Raw genomic sequence first — 15829 nt, 5'->3', positions numbered from 1 at the left:
TTATATCGAAATAGGTAAGGTTTACTCAGTTGACAAATGTCATCATCTGAGTAACCGTTACCCAGTTTCATCCATTAGCACGTTTACTCAAATTTGAGTAAAAGCATGTTTACTCATTTTTGAGTAACTTCCCTTTTGGCTGAACTGAGTGATTTTCGACTCAAAAATGAGTAGCATCGAAATAGCGTGCACTTCATTCGAGCAGATAAAATGACGTTTACTATATATACCACTCGAACTTTGAAACGTAACATTATTTTTAGATTTTTTCTTCCAGAACCTCGAGAAAAGTAGCCAACATATGTGCGTTTCATAAAAAAAATAGAAATTAGTTGGTCCAGTTTTGTGAAATCACTGGTAGAAAGTCAAGCCAGTGATTATTTCGTGTAAAGTTGACCGATAATACAAAACTATTAATGGACCTAACTGACTACCATAACCATTACCAGTTAAGTTCTCAAATCATAAATACAATAGATCCAATATAATTCCTTTCCCAACAATGTATGAAGAAAACAAGAATTTGGAATGGTAATGGTTCTTAACAACCCATTATTTGTAAGGTTCACTTCCAAAGAACCAAAACTCATAAGATTAAAACTTTTTCACAACAAACGTTCATGTAAAGTTCTATAGGCTCTTTTCATGCACCATCAATGTAGAGTGCGCTAGCCGATTTTGAAAGGAAATGTCATCAAGTGCCATCCATTTGTTTACATTATAATGACGATTTTCAAAACAATGTACATTGAATTGCACAACTTGCAAATTTTTATCGGGAGTTGTCGTATTTTTCGATTATCTAGAGAGCTGAACTGATTTCCAGCTTAAATAACCACACATTAAAAATCCGGAAGATCATAACCGCTGGGACAATTTAATATATCTTTATTTTTCCCATAAAAAATATATGGAAGCACCAGCCGGATAACTGCAAACCCGATACAGAACGAGGGGGGCGACACATCTAAATCTCAATTTTAGATGCTCAATAAATCTCACACTAGCGAATAAATCTTCGTCAATACGTCAATCGAGACTTCAATACACGTCAATACGCTTTGAACTGTCATAGAATCGTATCGCAATTCACACTTCATCTGAGCACGGAAGCCGTGGCAGCAGCCAAGAGTGGCGATTTGGAACAGTTCATCAAAGCTTTGGAGAATGCCCACAAAAAGAACACCGACAAGAACCGAACAAGAGCAAAGCGTCATCCTCGGAGAGCGCCGTAACCGCTAGCAAGGAAGAGAATGGTACCACGGCCACCGACAAACCGACATGAATGACCATAGCAAAAACAATAACATTTCTGACCAAAGCACACTACTGACATCTGGCTCCGTGTTTGCGGGAAATATTTAGCTAAGTCGTTTTTTAGTTGGTTCGTGTCTGATCTATTCTGGGCAAATTATATTTATCTAGATCAAAAAATCCTGTGGTTTTGACAGTTCGGATCACTGCACATTTAAATCGGCCGTTTACGATTTTCGGGCATAAGTCAGAATTAAGTGTCATGTTGGTTTGTCGGTGGGGGTATTTCCGGGCGAAACCGTCATCTGGTGGAGTTCCGCATCGGAAGGATGAACCTTGGCAACAAATTGATACATCCGGATAAGGCTTGTTCGTGGTACACCGGCCCTATGCTCTTCTTGTTAATGGGTATGAACCTCGGTTTAGTGATGCAGGGCTGTTACAACAGGCGCGGATTTCGCGAATTTCGCGGATTTCGCGATTTTCGCGGATTTGTCGCGAATTCGAACTTTCAGTCGCGAAAATCGCGGAAACACTAAATGATGTCGTGAAAATCGCGAAGGGACTAATGTGCTGTCACAAAAATTGTGGAATTCATTGTCACCTTTCGGTCTCGGATTATTTTGCTGTCATCAATTTTGTTGTTCATTTGGCTCTCAATTTTTTACTGGTTCAAACGAAACACCCTGCAAATAATCGAGAAATGATCTCATACCGGATTTACACGGAAATTCCCTGGGGTCTGTCCAATATGAACATAGCATTTTTCGTTGCCAAATCATAAACGAATCGTATATATGCGAGTAATTGCCATGTATACCGGATATTCTAGGTTCTCCAAATCGTCCTGGAGTTCAGTTGGTTTGTTCTACTATATCAACCAAGATTGCAGTCTGTAATGTCTGTAGTATCGAAATATGTCCAAACAGATTTAAAATGTCTATGTGGATGGTTCCCGACCTATTGCTACGTATACAAGATGTTATAGGTTTTGAAATTATTATGGAGATCAGATTTTTTTCTACTAGATCACCCAAGACTAATGCAATATCTGTAATATCGAAATATGTCCAAACAAATTTGCAGTGTCTATGTGGATCATGCCAACCTATTTCCGTGTATGTCAAATGTTCTAGGATTTCCAAATCGATTTTTCGATACTACAGATATTATCCCAGGCTTTGTTGATATAGTAAAACAAATCATCTGAACTGCAGAACGATGTGGAGAACCTAGATCATCTGGTACACGTGGAAATAAATCATACATTATCCATATAGACATTGTGCATCTGTCTGGAAATATTTCGATAGTCTTTAGTGTCCCAATCTCGGTTGATCTAGTAGATCAAATTATCTGAACTCCAGGACGATTTGAAGAACCTTGAACATCTGGATTAGTCGGACATAGATCATGCATGATCCATATAGACACTTTAAATCTGATTGGACATCTTTCGATACTACAGACATTATTGCAGTCTTGGTTGATCTAGTAGAACAAATCAACTGATATACATAGTAATAAGTCGTGCATGATCCACAGAGTCACATATATACGATTCGGTTATGATTTGACAACAAAAAGTGCTAGGTTCATATTAGAAAAAAAAAAAACAATCATGAAAATGTCTCCCCATTCGACAGAACCCAAGAAATATCCGTGTAAGTACACAACCGCGACGTGATCAACAAGTGTGAGTTATGAAACTCTGGTAATTTCTCGATTATGTGCAGGGTGTTTGGTTTGAATCGGTAAAACATTGAGAAAATTAGAGCCAAATTAACTTCAACATTTAGGACAGCAAAATACGTCAGGAACGCAAAGGTGAATTTTCAAGAAAATTGGCATTTCAAATTAAAATGCATTAATTTTTTTAAATAATGTTTCATCAAATCTAGGCCGGAATTATTCAATAGAATCTCATAATGTAAGGGTGTTTTATTATGTTCACTAATTACTCAGAATTTATACTATACATAAATAACTGAAGATGATACATTGTTATTTTTAGCTTTCTTTAGCTCAGTCGGTAAAGGGGCAGCTACAAAGCAAGTCCATGCTGGAGGCGACTGAGTTCGATTCCCGTCTGGTCTATTGATTTTTCGGGTTGGAAAATTTCTCTACTTCCTTGGGCATAGGATGGTACAGGCATAGAAAGCTCTCAATTAAAATGTGAAAGTACTTCAAAGAACACTAAGTTGGGAGCAGGCAAACATCTAAGGCAAACATCAATAAGCTTGAAATGCCATGTAGTATAGTATACACATGGTATTTTTAGGCAATGAAAACATTTTTTTTTGTCGCGGATTAGTATTTGAAGTCGCGGATTTCTTTTGAGAAATCGCGGATTTCGCGGATCAAATTTAGAAAATCTTGTAACAGCCCTGTGATTGGAATCAAGAAAAGGTTTTGATCAGGGTTCAAATTTCAGCATCATTGCTTGTTTTGCTCAAGTCCTATTTTGATTGCTGAGAAGGCGCATATTTGAAGAGTTCCCAGTATTTTCCAAAGATACGGAACATCAGAATTCAATGAGGATTCATGTTAGACCTATTTTGATTGATGAGATTGTGCGTTTTTTAGAGGTCTCAGAGCTGTTCAAATGACACGGAATGACAACATCTCAATTGAAATGTAATTCTCATGAAAACAACACACTAAGAAATTACTAATTTTACACCGGAATCCGTCATTGACATAAAAGATGAGATGTAAAGAAACATGTCATGTAATATTAAGTGCTGCGAGACTGAAAAGTTCGTTGTTCCACGAAAAGTACGTTTGATTGAGCTGACGCGTCTGTTATGACTCAAATTTATCGTGAAATTTATGTTAAAATTGACGCTCGTATATGTCACTACCAGAGCACCTAAATTTACATGATTTTTTCTAAGAATGTATGGTAAAAGGTCTCAGGAGTCATCAGGAGTATAGACGCTTCGAATGATGCGAAACATCACAACTGAATGATGATTCTAGCAGTTACCTCTATGATTCTAGTGAGAAGATCATCAAGTATGTGTGAAGATCATCAACGAACACCTCATTCCTTTTCCATAGTAATGAGGTGCTACGACATGCACTAAACAAAGGACACGGACATAACACAAAAGATCAATGTATTGGTCACAGTGAATATGGCCCGAATAGAAGGCAAACAACTGAAGACGGCTGCACCAGGGTACTTAAAGTTAATTACATAGGCCTCTACACAGCACCGTACTCAGCAGGTGGCGAACAAATCCTGAGGGGCGAAATAATTTGCTCCATTTTTTTGACTTAGGACTACGTCTGTGATTTTTATATGGAGGTACCTTTGTGAAAACCGAAAAGGGAACATGTAACAAAATTTTGAAAGATTTTAAACACTAATAACTCAGCTGCCCACTGAACCAATTTCAATAGTTTTATAACCAATCGATCATAAATATGTCTACATATCAATAGCAATGCTTCCGATTGATGATTTTGAACAAGAAACTATAGAAAAAGTGGTAATGTCCTCGGTAATGTCAAGCATTGTTCAATGTACAAATAAAAAGTGATAATTTTAGCACTGTTTTCATGAAATAAAATTTCTTCCCACACCCAGTCGTCATAATCGAGTACCACTTGGTTGCACATCATTCTGCTTTAACCTGAAAAGATAAAAAAGCGCTGCTGTCTAGCCTCAACTCATTTTCGCTTCGGATGGCATGGTGAGCAGACAGCAGGGTTTCAGGGTCACCAAGCTTATTACAGTAAAGAGTAGGAATAGAATGTATCTGCCTGTTTGTCCTTATTCAGAACCACACGCCTCCAACGACCACACAAAATGCTCTCCAGAGTCATAATCTTGTAACCAAACTTGGAAGCAGGGGTGCAAGTGATTTTGATAGATTCTCTTCATCTTTCGTTAATAATTCGTTAATTGCCCTTTGCTTTCAATGTTTTGACATTGACAAACTACGCAAAAGGAGAGTGTCGCTACTTGATAGCAAACTACTCATGATGAGAGGAGTCTGTGTAGCTTACCGGCGTGTGTAAAAAGAAAGGCAATCAAAATTTCATTTGGTGATTGTTTCCCAAACACAGACATCATATTGAAACATCATCGTGATTATGCATTGTGGCACTATCTGTAAATTCCAATTGGTACAGTAAGTGCTTCAGTGTTTACACTCCGCGTTGGATAGAGTCAATATTCGAAGTGAAACAAGTGTTTATTGAGAAATTCTGTAAAAATTGTCAAAATGTCTCAACACATGGCTGCTAAATATCTCCGCGATTATCGGATGCGCGTGAAAGACCAGGAGGCAGCAGGGAAACCTACGAAACAGACGCGGACCGATGCTGAACGCGTTCGAATGTGTCGAGCCAACAAGAAAGCGGCCAAAGGTAATCCTAATTTTAAGATTTAATCAATAACCGCCCAATTTCAAAAATTTGAATAATGAATTGTTCATTTTGGAGTTAATCCCAAGTAACAATTCAAGCTGAATTGTAAGAACAAAAGTTGATTATTGGTTGATTTAAGGTGTACGAAGCTGATTAACACCAGGCTGAATATACAGTTGATTAGTAGTGCATGAAGCGAATTGTATCCCCATAATTCAACCTCAGTAAGTTAGCTGATATAAAGACTGAACAAGACTTATTTAAGCTTAATACTACTCCACAAACCAGCAATGCGCTACAAATATTCTGATAGCCTGATAGAATAATATGAATTTATTGCACAATATTGTTAAATGTCGTCAGTTGCATTTCCGACATTTTAGTTATTCTAAATTCACTGCCTACTTTTCTAATCCCAAGCAGCACCAGCAGGAGAGATAATTGACAAAGAAGAGGAGCTTTTTAAGAATATCTCCACCTAGAAGTGGACTGCGACGACGTCGGAAGTATTAACATAATTTAGTATTCCTGTGTTTTGTCTGTTCACTACTTTATATTGCACTAATTTTCATACCGCATTTCAAAAATAGAATTCAATAATAGCACTAAAATAGCATCGAAATACATCGCGCACTTGTGTCCACATTGTGTTTACTGCACTTGAAATGAGAGGAATGTTTTACTGTCACAATTTATTGTTTTTAATTCGGCATTGCTGTATAATACTCTTCCGGTTGCTATTATTCAACTTAATTTTGACGTGCTTCATGTTAATGATCATACCTTCTGCCTCAAATATGCTTATGTGGTCGAGTGGGTATAGTTGACGCCTGTGAATCAGCGACTGCCGGTTCGAATCCCGAAATGTAAAGGTAATTTTTAGACATATAATAACAATATAAATATGTAAATCCAATTAGTTAGCAACATTCTTAAGCAGTCTCATAAAAAATATAAGATATGAAGCGGTCTTCCATTAAATTTTTTTTAATAAAAAATTAAGGCTGAACAAGGGTTGGAAAAGACTGTTGGTTAATGCATTGAAAAGCTTACAATTTAGATTGATGTTAAGCTTTGGGCTGATTAAAATCACCAGATTTAGATGTTTAAAAGCTGAACAAAGGTTAAAGTGGTCTATGTACAACAATTATTAAAACTAAGCCTGAATTAAAATCGTTGAAAGAACACTTGTTAAGCATCAATTTGTTACTTGGGATTTTCTAAACCATTTATTTTGTAATAATGTATTAATATATTAGTGAATGGAGCACCAAAAACAATCTCGTAGTTCTACGTCAACAATGGTCGTGTTTTGGGCACCACCCTTAACTTAAAAAAAATTCAAGGTTTTTAGCCATGGCCTGGTTCGGCTTGGAAAATCAGTTTCATCAACCTTCAAAGCTCTATAATGTTTACTTTTCAAGTTCTTTCAGTTAGATGAAGATCTCAGAACATACATGACCTTCTCCAAACATAAAGAAGGACCTCGAACCTTTTTTTTTATGAATTTCCTAAACATCTGGGAGAAACTAAGATCTCAAAATTTCCAATCCAAACCGTGGAGTTCTAAGAATTTCTATAATACTCCCTGAGCTTCTGTGGAATTTCCTGAACTTCTAAGAAGCTCACTGAGCTCCTGTAATTTTGGCAGAACTGGGGCCACATTTTGCAGCTTGAAACGAATCCTTTTTTTTTTACGTAGAACTACGTCTTTGTCGACTATACTGAGGTGTAAATCAAAAAAATATGTGCGGTGAAATAGTGTTAGGTTTTGAACGCTTGTAACTTTGTCATTTGTAGATAAAATTAAAATCCAAATACGCCAATCGATAGTATATTATATTACAAATCTGTTGAAATGAATATTTTTCCAATTTTCCTTGCAAACCCTTTTGAAAAATGTACAAATGATAATGTTATCACTGTTTTCATGAAATAAACGTTTTCTCGAACCTAGCCGTCATAATAGAGTACCACTTGGCTGCACATCATTCAGCTTGAACCTGAAAAGATATAAAACAGCGCTGCCGGTGTGCTTCCGCTCATTATCACTTTTTTTTCCAATTCAAACAAAACACACCCCTTTAGGGGTATGCTGTAAACTAGTTGCAAAATAAAAATATTAAATTAGGATAACAAATTAAACAAAGAGGAAGAGCCGGGTAGGCTAATCAATTAAAATGTAAAATCAATGTCCAATCATAAACAAACAGAAATAAACATAATTTTAGTAGTAAGTAGTAGTGCCTCTGCTCATTTCCGCTTCGGACGGTGTGGCACTGGGTCCTGCAGTAAGCAGGAGCAAGTCAGCGGTTAAAGGTGGATCATAATGCTCCGGATTGTTCAAGATTCCACTCAACTTCTGTCAGAAGAACTTTCCATCATTGGTGTTGAGCACACGAAGAAATTCATCATTCTTCAAGTTGATCTCGCATTTTTACTTTAAAGAACCTAAAGACGAACATTGCAGCATCTGATTTCCGAAAAAAAAAGTGTTTCCCAGTTGTATCGTGCAACGATTGCAAGGGTGGCAAAGACGAGTTGGTACAAGAAAACTTTTCTTTTCTTGAACTTGAAACGTGCAAAACGCGAAAACTAGGAACAACAAGTAGAAGAGCAAAACTCTTCATTCTCCAATGCGGAAGTGCAAGTTTTTCGCTCATATTTCTAACGAGAAAGGATAAAAAATCTCGGAATCGCTTAAACTTCTTCTACTTCATTGTTGTCAATTCGTTGTTACTTTGCTGCCAAGTATAGGTAACGAGTTCCATCTTTCAGAAAAGTGATGTTGGTTTGACAGATGGTTTATTTTTTTTTTCAATTTCACTTTGCCCTAATTGCACATGATTTCGATTTTCGAATTCAGCTGGGATTCTTCGAAATCAAGAATGCGTCAGCACATGACGGTGTCGGCAAATTGAAATTCAAATTTTCCCAGAGTCAAAAAGCATCACGTGGATTTATTTTCAATACCGGAACGAAGCACCTACGGGGGTGCACAAACCGCGTCCCGCGTGATTGAACCAACTTCCTTCATAAGCCTTCTATATTTATGTATGACTGTTCTGTCGTTTGATGTGTAATGATGTTTATTCGCTGAAAATACCACATGAAAAACTCGTTACATCCAGATGTGTACTATATGTACATGTATGTATGGTCGTAGGATCAAGGGTAGACACCAGTCAGCTGTGTTAATCCAAAATATGCATGGGATACCCTTGTTTTCGCATTTCGGAAGTTATCCTGGAAATCCTTTTGAATATCAACATGAGTATCGGTATGTGTGAGTACATACGCCGCACAGTGGGTAAAATCAAGCCAAAAAACGAAATTTGGATAGCTATGATATCACGACAAATCGATTGGTGATGGTTCCATTGACGGCAGACGACGGGAATGACCTATGACGGCAAGCGAGGTGAGGTGACTCGCTGTCACTAGGGAGATGACAATAGAAATGCATGCATCCTAACGCGATACGAAGACAACGATACTGGATACGTTCCAGTTTGATGATGTGAGTTTTAGCCGCCGACTGGAAGCAAAAACTACCGTACTCTAAAACCGATAAAATCGTTGTCCGGTACAACGTTAGAAGATCTTGCGGATGGGCTCCCCACTACGTTCCTGTAATTGTAGGGAGAAAAATGATCCTTTGTTGCCATTTCTTCTTCAGATACTCAATTTGGGATCTCCAGGTGCATTTTGAATCGAACCAGACCCCAAGATATTTGAAGGACATAGAATGAGTGATCGGTTTACCCACAAGTTGAAGCTTTGGTTGTGCTGGGCTATGCTTCCTAGAAAAAACGACCAACTTAGTTTTCTCCGTGGAGAATTCGATAACTAGCTGAATAGCCCAAGTAGACAAACTGGCTAAGGTATCCTGTAAGGGTCCTTGCAGGTTGACCCCTTTGGGCACTGTCATAGACACTACGCCGTCATCTACAAGTTGTCTCAACGTGCAGTTGTCACTTAGACAATCATCAACTTCTCGGACGTAGAAATTATACAAAAGGGGGCCTAAACATGAGCCCTGGGGGCAAAATCGTGAAGCTGTAGAGTTTCCATGAGGAAAGCTCATATGTTTCTCTGACCCCCTTAATTTCCAAGAACACAGAAGCCATTTGCTCTTTTTTAGCAAAAGCCAACTGAATTTCTGTGGAAAGCAACGCGAGACAGTCGTTCGTTCCCTTGCCCCTACGGAAACCAAATTGAGTATCTGAAAGTAGGTGGTTCGTCTCAATCCATCTGTCCAAGCGAAAAAGGATCATTTTCTCCAACAATTTTCGTATCCACGATAACATCGCGATGGGTCGGTACGATTTGTAATCTGACGCGGGTTTGCCAGGCTTTTTAATGGCTTTAACTCTCACCCACCTCCAATCATCCCGGACAATATTGAGCTCCAGGAACTGACCAAACAAGTTCAACATGCGCCTCTTGGCGACGTCAGGGAGGTTCTTCAACAAGTTGAACTTGATCCTATCCGCCCCTGGAGCCAGTAATCAGCGTATAAAAATTGTAAAATAATCGCAATGATTCGTGGTAGATTCCTTCGACCGAGCCCGCTGCCTCCGGCTTGCTAATATGGTGCCTTTACTGACGAGGATTTCTGAGACCCCTGCGAGACGTAAAATACGGAAATCATTTATTTCGCGATATCAAGATATGAGGGAGGCTTAAGAAACTGTTTTGATAACAAAACAGGGTAAGTTTGCTAGTTATGGTACTAAAGCTTCAGTGTTTGGTCATAGGGTTTAATCAAATTTGAAATAAATTCTCATGAATTCAATTGCGTACACACTACGAAAAAAACGTTTAAATTTCGGTTCCCTGAGACCGACACATGTAAGCGGCCCTTTTGACGTAAGAATCAGCTAAAAGAAACGAAAAAATCAATTCAATCAAACGTTCTCTTCGTCGAATAGCTTACGTTTCGGTTTGAGAACACTTAATTTTACCTGGAATTTTTGTTTACGTTCCATGATTCACGTCCAATATGGATTACGTCTCGTGTAAAAATTGTTATTTCTAAGTGTGTAGGTAAGGGTATCATATTTAAAATGATAATATTGGCAATTAAGATAGGGCTAATTCGAGGACGTATAGGGACAAAAACTGGCTCACTTTTCCTATTACATTTGTTATTGATTCTTATTCTCCTAAATTGATTTCTTCAGGAATCATGTTACGTAATGTACATACAAGCTTTTATGCGTCAATCTGAAATATGCAAATATGCTTTATTTTAGGAGAGCTAGATGATGAAAAATAATCTTATCCGTGTATTCCTCTCCATGCCAGCACCCGGGACGGGACTTGACAATCGAGCTTCTCACTCTTCTTAATCTTCTTGAAGAATGTCCTTCGAAAAGTTGTGCGTGGTTTTTGACGGAGGTGACCAATGATGCCAGGAATGTAAAATATTTTTTTTCCATTTTAATTTGGACTGTATTCTGAGTTTCTGCAGTTAAGCAGCTTGTACATCATTTTTGCTCAACACAATAATAACAACCATAAGCAAACAACAATATCCATCGCTTAAAACATGCAGTGCACTCAAATTTTCAATTCTCCTTTCGCAAATCTAAACAATTAACAACGCCATAGACGTCAACATTGATTGCGGCATCACTGCCAGCCAGATTGATGTGATCCCCCTGTCCTTTTTATTCCACGATTGCTACTGTCAAATCGACCAATCAGCAACTGGCTCGGATTTGACAGCAAATTGGCTCGAAATCGCTACCCGATTGTCAAGTCCCGTCCCAGGCCAGCACAACCTCGATACCGCAACTATAGGTACACCTACCCTAAATGGAGCGAAAATGCTTTGGCAAACAATGTTTTCAATCGCTTATTTCTATCGAAAAAAAAAGCTCACTATCACCAACCAATATTTTCCTACCTTTATGAGGGTTTTGTAGACCATGATTTAGATTTGTAGAATACTTTCAAACTTTTATAAAACTTCTAACTTTACTAGGGAAGCAACCTTTTAAATAATAATAATAATTTCTGCCAGTTCGAAAGATTTAGATTTTAGATTTTTTTTAATATTCAACAGAACCATAATTGAAGCAGCATAAATCATTAGTTTAAGTCATCTTCCACACTCATCAACAGAGAAATCGTAGGGAGAAGGATGGTCGAAAAATCACACACTAGCGAATCAATCTACGAAAAATCTTTTTTCATCTCTTGCATCTACACCCATCTACTCGCATCTCTCTCCACCTTTTTGCAGGAAATCTTCAAAATCATAATCAATCGTGTTTCTATCTATTAAGCGCAAGTGCATCTCATAACAGCAAAGCAAACCATTTAAATGGTTCAAAAAATATATATGCAGGAACCCCCTATTAACATGTTGTGCCGTCCACCCACCGCAATTTATCGGTTGTGCTTTATCAATTTGAACTGATTTTTAGTATGTGTTTAGGTTTAACCATAATATAGTCACCTATTCAGGGTGGCCACTCAACCGGGAAAACCAGGAAAAAGCCGGGAATTTGAAATGGACCGGGAAAAACCGGGAATTCCGAAACAAAACCGGGAAAAATCAAATTATATATTTTATTTTAATTTAATTGCATATGCACAAGTTCACACTCTTTCTCAGTCCAACTTGCTCAATATAATTCGAAAATGCTAATCAGTCCCACCTTGATGTTGACTGACGATGGCAGCTTTTATTTTCTTACACCGATTCCGTTTTCGAGGTGTACCTAACACTGAGCGCCAACAAGTGCGAGCTATTGACAGCTCAGCATCATTCGTTTATAAACAAACATGCACCAAACAGCTACACCCTGAAAAATTTGGGTGTACGGTAGTACAGATCTGTTGTTACTCCAGAACAAAAACAAACGACATTAAGCGGCTTGAAGCTTTTTTTTTTCGGCGGCGATCAAGCGTCTGAAAAAGATTCAGCAAAGTTGGAAGATCGGGTTCGTTCGACATTCTCTTTTAAAAGCTTTTTCGTTCACCTCACGTTCGGCTCTTCGCATGTATTGGTATGTTCTGAAACGTACCGACCCGACGACGAGCTATAAACCTTCGTCAATGAAAAAGCTTCGTGTTTTTTCAGTCATTTCGCGAGCATTGGCCTGTTCAAAACCGCATTTGCATTGAAAAAAGTGAGACGCGTTTTCCATCTGTGTTTATAAGTGTAAAACTATCAAATAAGAGTAGTGAAATTTGAGAAAGTTGGAGCAAATAACCATGACTACAAAATATTCGACGAGGTATGAGAAGGATTATCCATGGAGCGCGCCGGATCCCAAAGTACCGACTGCTGCTCGATGCACCTGGTGCAATAAATCATTCAAAATTGATACGATGGGAAGGGTGGCCTTTGGGAGTCATGAAAAAAGCAAAGGCCATCAGCATCAGGCTGCAGCACGTCGCTCAAATTTGCCGATCAGCAGCTTATTTGGAACGAATGGTAAGCTCCGAAATAACACGCTTGATTATACCACAATGCACTGAAACTTGCCACGAAGCTTCGATTATTGTTTTGGTTGCTATCGAATCAAGTTCATCATGTGCTGAGACTTTAATACAAGAATTCTATGAATTGAATACTGATCTTCTATCTCAAATTTCAGATCGTTCAACAAATGATAAAATCATATCTTCAACTTCAAGTTTCACAGTCGATCTCAAGGTGAGTACAACCAACAATCAATACGAAACTAACGATTTTAAATTGGCTCACTACTTGACTAGCCTATTGGTCCCAAGTAAATCGACTAACGTACTTCATTCTAGTATAAAATCCAGTACTACACTATGTTTGTTTTGATTAGCTATGAAAGTTTGACAGATAAAATGAGGGGTTAGTGGATTTTCCTATGTTTCGAGGGGTGAATCGATTAGCTTGGGACCGAAGATAGTACCAGAGCTGAGCCAAAAAGTTGAGCTCGTTTCTTCGGGACCTTCTGGTCTTAGAGTTACCTTTATGGTACAACTACCTTGGTCGATCCAATTCAGACAAATGCTTCAACATCATCTGAAGTGGCAGTAGGCGCCAATCAGGCTGTCATGAAAAAGTATTTTTTAAACGATTCGGTGACGTCCGCTGAAATTTTATGGGCACTTAAAACTGTGGCCACCCATGGTTCATACCGTAGTGCAGGTACCAGTGTTGCTCTGTTCCAGAAGATGTTTCCTGACAGCCAAATTGCTTCGAAGTTGGAGATGAGCCGCACCAAAGTTGGTTATTTCATCACACACGGTCTGGCACCTTACTTCAAGAAGAATCTTACTGACCAAAGTTGAAAGTTGCTCCGAGGTCGTCCTTGGATTCGACGAAACACTGAACAAAATTGCACAACGGCAGCAACTTGATGTAAGCATTCATTTTTGGGATGAAGACAAGCAGGAAGTACAGACAAGATATGTAGGCTCAGCTTTCCTATCATCGACACGAGCGATTGACTTGATGAGTGGGATCAAGAAGTGTTTCGAAGCATATCCCGGACTGTTGAAAAAAGTTATTCAGGTGTCTATGGATGGACCCAACGTGAACTGGCGACTCCTTAACGATCTGTCCTCCGAATTGCAAGAGATGCGTGAGAGCAGTTCCTTCAGTCTACTCAGCATTGGCAGTTGCGGTCTTCATGTAGTGCATAATTCGTTCACGAGCGGTATGCAGAAAACGGACTGGAAGATCGATCAGTTTCTGATGTCGTTGTACTACCTGCTAAAAAATGTTCCCCTAAGATGTGCTGACTTTATAGCAGTTACTGGTAGCACCATATTGCCGCTCAAATTTTGCGGAGTCTGGTGGGTGGAAAACCAGCGAGTAGCAGAACGAGCTCTAGATATGCTTCCTCATCTGCGAACATATGTGAAGCAGGGTTACTTCCACTCACTTGCTATAAAAAAATGTTTTTCGGAATTATGAAATCATGAAATAGTATAATGCTAATTAATACTTGTAAGTTACAAGAAGAGGTCATGAAGTATATGTTTGACACATAAAATCGGTCAATATTGCTTTCAGTGCTTCACAATCAGCGATTTTATGACTCGTGAGCGCTCACTCTGAGTGATCGATCACGAACCATATGATCGCTGATTGTGAGGCTCTGAAAGCGAAATTGACAGGTTTTATAAATCAAACCCATACTTTACACCCTCTTCTTGTTATTTAAAAGAACAACATATCATTATAACATCTAATGATTGCGTAATTCCGAAATATATATTTTTTATAGCAAGTGAGTGGAAGCAACCCTGATGTGAAGGCAGTAAAATTTCAACAAGAGTCAAAACGAAAAGAAAGTCATCCCGATTTCAGGAGAAGCTTTAAGGCGGTTTACAGCTCCAACGCGTTTTCAGTGGTGTCCCAAGCGGTATCGGATCAGCTCTTTGGACCTAAATTGAGCTTTTTTGTAGCTGCAGCGGCAAATGTGGAACCCTTTTTGAAAGAATTTCAGGGTGATGCACCACTTGCTCCCTTTTTCTACGATGAACTAACAAACCTAGTTCAAAATGCGATGCAGACAGTGGTGAAGCCAGACCGCCTTAAAAAAACCTAAAGCGCTAACGGAGATTGACTTAAATCAGGACAACCTTCTTACATCAGCCGAAGTAGACGTGGGATTAGCTGTAAAAGCGGTTATCAAAGCGGAAGGAATCCGTGGAAAAATGTCTGAACAACAACTCTTGGTGCTTCGCAACGACTGCAAAAACTATTATGTTGCATTTTTGACGAAACTCCTCGATCGTTCGCCACTTCGATATGCTCTAACAAGGTATATTTCTTGTTTAAGTCCATCTGTCATTTCAAACTCCCCAGCCAAGAAACGACTTGACTTTGGAACATATGGTGGAGAAAGATCATTTGGCTGGAGCTGTTGCGGACAAGGTGAAGGATGAATATTCGCAAATTTGCACGATGGCCTTCTTCAAGTTAATTGCTTCGGGATATCGTAGACAGGAGACACGGGTCGATCATTTCTGGTTGAAGGCAATTGCTGATTCTGGAAAACAGCTTCCGAATTTGGCATCGTTTGTCATGAAGATATTGATAATATCTCACGGAAATACAGCCCAGGAGCGCGGATTTTCTGTCAACAAGGAGTGCCTGGTGGTAAATCAACCCGAGGAAAGCCTGGTAGCACAACGCACTGTACTTAAATGATGGAATTTTAGCGGCTGGTGGTGTGACCAACATTCA

Source organism: Ochlerotatus camptorhynchus, unplaced genomic scaffold (genome assembly GCF_037179485.1).
Source record: "Ochlerotatus camptorhynchus isolate MF236.1 unplaced genomic scaffold, CSIRO-AGI_Acam_v1.1 ptg000229l, whole genome shotgun sequence".
NCBI lineage: Eukaryota > Metazoa > Arthropoda > Insecta > Diptera > Culicidae > Ochlerotatus > Ochlerotatus camptorhynchus.
This window is presented reverse-complemented; position numbering follows the sequence as displayed.